Raw genomic sequence first — 6000 nt, 5'->3', positions numbered from 1 at the left:
AAAAAACTGTGACGAACTAGCAACAGGACAGGGAAAAGCAGGGAAGATATAGGGCAGGGCAGACGAGGGAATGGGAAGCAGGTGTGCAGGCAATCAGGCGGGCGGAGACCGGGCGGGGAGCGGGGCAGGACTAAAACACAAGGAAAACAAAAGCACATGGGCAAAGGAAAAAAAAAAACGGAGCACTGACACTCAGTGGCACTGTTAGGCAGAGAAGTGAGGCAGACCTGCCAGAGCCACCTCTACCTGTAGATGTTGCCCTAGTTAACATTGGAGAGCTGCAGAGGGAGGATGTGACATTGTCACCTTTGTTTAAAGATGTTTCAGAGTCAGCCAATGATGTCCTCAAGGAAGAGAGATACATGCTTAAGGAGGATGTACTTTATCACAGGCAGGGGAGACAGAGCGGCTAGCGCTACCTAAGTCCCTGAGGCATACAGTTCTAGAGGTATGCCACTCAGTTCCTTGGGCGGGACATTTAGCAGCACAGAAAACCTATGCGCGCATTGCTGCTAGATTTTACTGGCCCAGTATGTACACTGATGTCATGAGGTACTGTAAGACATGCCCAGAGTGTCAGTTAACATCAGACAGATGCCCTTCTCCTACCCAGTTGCAATCCTTGCTCCTGATAGAAACCCCTTGTGAAAGTATAGCAATTGACATTGTGGGTCCTTAAGAGAGGAGCAAGACCGGCAATAAATACATTCTAGTTATTTGTGACTATGCTACCCGCTATCCAGAAGCATTCCCCCTGAGACAGATTAAGACCAAGCACATTGCTGTAGCACTGATACAGTTGTTCTCCTGGGTAGGCATACCAAAGAAGATTTTAACAGATCAGGGCACCAACTTCCTGTCCAACCATCTCAGACAGGTCTATCAGTTCCTAGGTATTAAGGCTATTAAGACCACTCCTTACCATCCTCAAACTGAAGGGCTTGTCGAACGCTTTAACCGCACCCTCAAGTCCATGCTGCGGAAGTTTGTCAATGAGATGGGGACTGATTGGGATGTTTGGCTGCCATACCTCCTCTTTGCGTACCGAGAAGTGCCAAAAGCATCGACCGGGTTCTCACCATTTGAACTTCTCTACGGTCACCAGGTTAGGGGACCCCTGGATGTCCTGAAAGAGACCTGGGAGGGAGGAAAAACCAAGAGTCAGAGTGTTGTGGCGTACATCCTACAGATGCGGGAGAGACTGGAGAAGATGACGGCCCTGGCACAGGAGAGCATGAAGGAGGCCAAGGAGAAGCAGAAAACCTGGTACGACAAGAAGGGAAGAACCCGTACCTTCTCTCCGGGTCAAGATGTTCTCCTTCTGCTCCCTAGCAGTGAGAATAAGCTGCTAGCCAAGTGGCAAGGCCCATACAAAGTGGTGCAGAAAATGGGGCCTGTGACTTACAAGATTGCCACGCCAGATCACCAAAAGCCCTACCAGACATTCCACATCAACCTACTGAAGGAATGGAGGTCCCGTCCTGGATTAGTGAGCCAGCAGCTGTTTGTGCAAGCCGTTGAGGAAGAGGAGGAGACACCAGAGCAGTACTTCCCAACCAACAGCAGAGCTCACTCAGTTGACCTCACTCACCTGTCAACTCACCAGCAACAACAGCTGAGGGCAGAACTGGGGGCAGGTGTCATTCAAGAAAGACCTGGTCACACCCATTTGTGCCAGCACAGCATTCAGCTTAAAGAGGACACACCAGTGAGGCAAAGGTGGTACCGGATCCCAGAGAGGCTGCTGTCAATCCTCAAGAAGGAGGTGAACCTGATGCTGGAGTTGGGGGTCATTGAGCCATCTTCCAGTGAGTGGTGCAGTCCGGTGGTGTTGGTGCCGAAGAAGGACGGGAGCATCTGCTTCTGCATAGATTTACACCACATCAACGCCATCTCCAGGTGTGACCCATACCCAATGTCACGCATTGATGAACTGATTGAAAGACTGGGAAAAGCAAGGTACATCAGTACCTTTGATTTGAGCAAGGGGTACTGGCAAGTCCCGTTGGCACCAGGGTCCAAAGAGTGCACTGCCTTTCGTACTCCATTTGGGCTGTTTCAGTTCACGGTGATGCCATTTGGGTTACATGGAGCACCAGCCACGTTCCAGCGGCTCATGGATCAAGTGCTGCGGGGGAAACAGGAATTTGCTGCTGCATACTTGGACGACATTGTCATTTATAGAAAGTCATGGGAAGATCATCTATCCCATGTGCGGCAGGTGCTGACCAAGCTCCAGAAGGCTGGCTTGACAGTCAACCCCCAGAAGTGTAATCTGGCCCGCACAGAGACTGGGTACCTGGGCTATATGCTGGGTAATGGACAGATCTGGCCACAGGTGGGGAAGATCGAGGCAATCCTTGCCTGCCCTGCACCAGCAACAAAGAGGCAGGTGAAGCCCTTCCTTGGCCTTGTGGGCTGGTATTGGAGGTTTATTCCAAACTTCCTGGACCGTGCAGCTCCACTGACAGAGCTGACCAAGAAGGCTGGGGGCATTAAGGTGAAATGGACTCGTGACTGTGAAAGAGCCTTTCAGGACCTGAAGAACTGTATGTGCCACGAGCCGTTGTTGCAGAGCCCAGATTTTGACAATCCATTTACAGTCCAGATTGACACCTCAGGGGTTGGTCTTGGGGCTGTACTTTTGCAGGGAGAGCCAGGAGCCTACCAGCTAGTCGCATACATTAGCCGCAAGCTCTTTCCTAGGGAGACACGGTATTCGACAGTGGAGAAGGAGTGTTTAGCGATTAAGTGGGCCCTGGACTCCTTGAAATACTATTTGATGGGCTGGGAGTTCACCCTGGAAAAGGACCATAAGGCACTGCAAAGGCTGGGTAAGATGCGTGAGACCAACTCCCGTCTCACAAGATGGTACCTTGCCATTCAGCCCTTTCATTTTACAGTGAAGTACTGCAGTGGGGCAAAGAATAAAACTGCAGACTTTCTTTCTTGCCTCCCCAAGTGCGAGCAACCAGAGGGGGTGGGAAATGTGACGGAGAAAGAATTCTCCGCATAAATGGGCGCATCCGCCTCACTATGAGGAAGCGGGGGGGTGCGACAATACATGTGTTTTGTGCAATGTTTAAATAATACATGGACTCGGTTTAAATGGCATTGGTTTATTTCTTCAGCTAGTGAGATGTGTTCAGTCCTGCAAGAGGAAAGAAGACTGTTACCACTATGTATAGGATTACTACAGCCATATATGTTTGGATTGTTTGTTGTTTGGATTTGCTAAAACTTTAAGGTAGCGAACACAAGCGTTTGTTTCGGGTGCATACGAAAACAAGCAATCGGGTTTGCTAATTTAACAGACAGCAATTATAATTGTTACTTTGAAACAAATGTGATAATTGCAATTAAGTTTGAAATGACTCACCTGTGGGTTAGAGCTGCTACCGGGAACAGGCAAAAGGAGTATGTACACGGATCATGGGAATTATATAGTATTATGGGCAGCGTAGTTCCTATGTGTTGAAACGTGGAAGGAGGAGATTGTGCTGCCAATGTAAATTTTATGCAGCAATCTGTTTATTTGGAAGAAAACGTGGGTTTGTCAATGGAACATGTGTATTTCATTGTGGGATGAATTGTTGTTATAACTTTGTCGTTTTATTCCTGTAAATTGATTTTAATATTTTGACCCAGGTAATGGGTTAGTCCAGGGCAGGGCTCAGGCTATTTAAGCACCCAAGTTCTGTCATTTGGGGGAGAAGGCTGTAGGAGAGTATAAACTCTGTGAGCCAGTGAAAGAAGGAGGCACCTGGGAATAATTCCTGGTGTTGTTTGTTTATTATTGTAAATAGTTATATCTTTTGTTTATTGTATAGCACAATTAAACGTCTTGTCTTCACTCACCCCAATCTCTGTTGTCGTCACCTGTTTGCCGCTCGCCGTCCCATCACAGTCACAACTAATATTCAACCAAGAGCAGCATCTTTTTGTACAAGTAGTAGTACAAGTAGTATAGATGCAAAAGTGTGATGCTTTTAAAATAAGACAGCCCCACCTTGATAACCACCATTGTTGTTCATTTAGCCAGCTAAAAAACAATGACCTAAACCTTAAAAAACTGAAAATGTAGCATTTTTTGACAGCTTGTAATTTTTATATATTTCATTTATTTTAATTAAATGATGCCATGTACATTCACTAATTGCAGCTTGCAAGACTGCAATATAGGTGTCATAATACAAATATTGATTGCTTAGCTAGCTGGTCTGTCAGGTTATCACCTTCACCCACCAGCTAGCAAACTAACTAATTTTAATTTGTCAGCATGTTTTGGTCCTAGCTGTATCTGTTAGCTCAGCTATAACTGCCTATGCTAAACATGATAGCCTATATGTAGCAAGAATGGCACATTTAATTTTTATCTTCACCCATGGGAAATTAAAGGGTTTGGGAAATGTCAAAGCAACTATATTTCATATTGTAAAACATCAAATAAAAGGTGTATTGGCTTGTGGTATTAATTTGAAAAGTTATTTAGATTGTAGGCTTACTTTGGAGTTCCATTTGATCAACACACTGCTTCTGTTATATGAATAACCATTATTTGAACTTATGTGGGTTGACTGTATTGTTTAATTTAATTGTTGCATTTGATTAATGTTGTTCAGTGGCTAACAACAGCTGTGTCAAAGCACAGTTGCCCTTGGCTATGCTAGTTGCCTCACTGGAAGAATGGTTTCTTGAGTGACACTACTGTCTCTGAGTAGCTAAAGGGGGTGTGATGACGAGTCTGAAACAGTCATCAGATTGTCAGTTTACCATTTTAAATTTACCATGACATCATTTTAATCCACAGGTCTAGGGAAGGGTGCTGTCTGAGCCATATATTGTATAGCATGTTATATATATCTAGTCTAGCTAGTTGGTTAAGTGTATGGCTTGGAGCCAGGGGCAGAGCAGATGGCTCATTGCAGAGGGGGCGAGGACCTGTAGTGGGCCCTTACAGCGTATTTTAGTGTAATGAATAGGCAGCTTAACCGCTGCCACCACCTTTGATAACCCGGTCTGGTCCAGAGTTAGAGGCTTTGAGTAATCAGAAACACAGATTGCACCACAAAAATAATCTTTATTTGTATAATAATTAATGCATAATAATAATAATAAAACAGTCGGCCAATAGTTGTAGCCTAACAGGTCGCAATAATTAGTCCGTTGAGTGATTACCCTGGAGGGCAATCTGGAGGCACCCCCACCCCCTCAATATCCTTACATACAAATGGTTTCAAAGACTAGCATTATAAGCTATTATAAGGCACACCAACATGTCCCCACTACACACTGTCATCACAAGGCACTATAGTACAGTACAGACTATAATGTGTCGCTCAATTTACACAAGGATACTGGACAGTGAATAAAGTTTTCTGTAACTCTGTTGTGTCTCATGCTCATTCAAAATAAATACCGCGGTGAGAAACTTAGCTAGGGGTAGGTTGAAACCATTACACCCTCAGTCTGACTTTTTATTTTTTTGCTGCAATCAAGACACACAAACAAACTTTATTCAAAATATTCAACTAAACAACAAAAAAGCATGTTCAGTCAGGCAGATTGGGCCCAAAGTGGGCCCCTTTGTAACTGGAAGAATCGTGGGCCCGGGGCAGCCGCACCGTCTGCACCCCCCACCACCCCGCTCCGCTACAGCCTGGAGTGCCACTAGCCAAACCAACTGACCTGCTAGTCAGCAACATTGCCTTTACTATCTGGCTTTACACACACAGCCATACATTGGCTGCACACATTGTGACACTTTCATTTTATATGGGTGGCAGTGTAGCATAGTGGTTAAGGAGCAGGACTCGTAACTGAAAGGTTGCCGGTTCAATCCCCGCTGGGACACTGCTGCTGTACCCTTGGGCAAGGTACTTATCCCACAGTAAGCCTCAGTAAATATCCAACTGTATAAATGGATAACATTGTACAGAACTGTAACCTATGTAAGTCGCTTTGGATAAAAGCGTCTGCCAAATGAATAAATGTAAATGT

Source organism: Megalops cyprinoides, chromosome 8, assembly GCF_013368585.1.
Source record: "Megalops cyprinoides isolate fMegCyp1 chromosome 8, fMegCyp1.pri, whole genome shotgun sequence".
NCBI lineage: Eukaryota > Metazoa > Chordata > Actinopteri > Elopiformes > Megalopidae > Megalops > Megalops cyprinoides.
Note: the sequence above shows the minus strand (reverse complement) of the source record.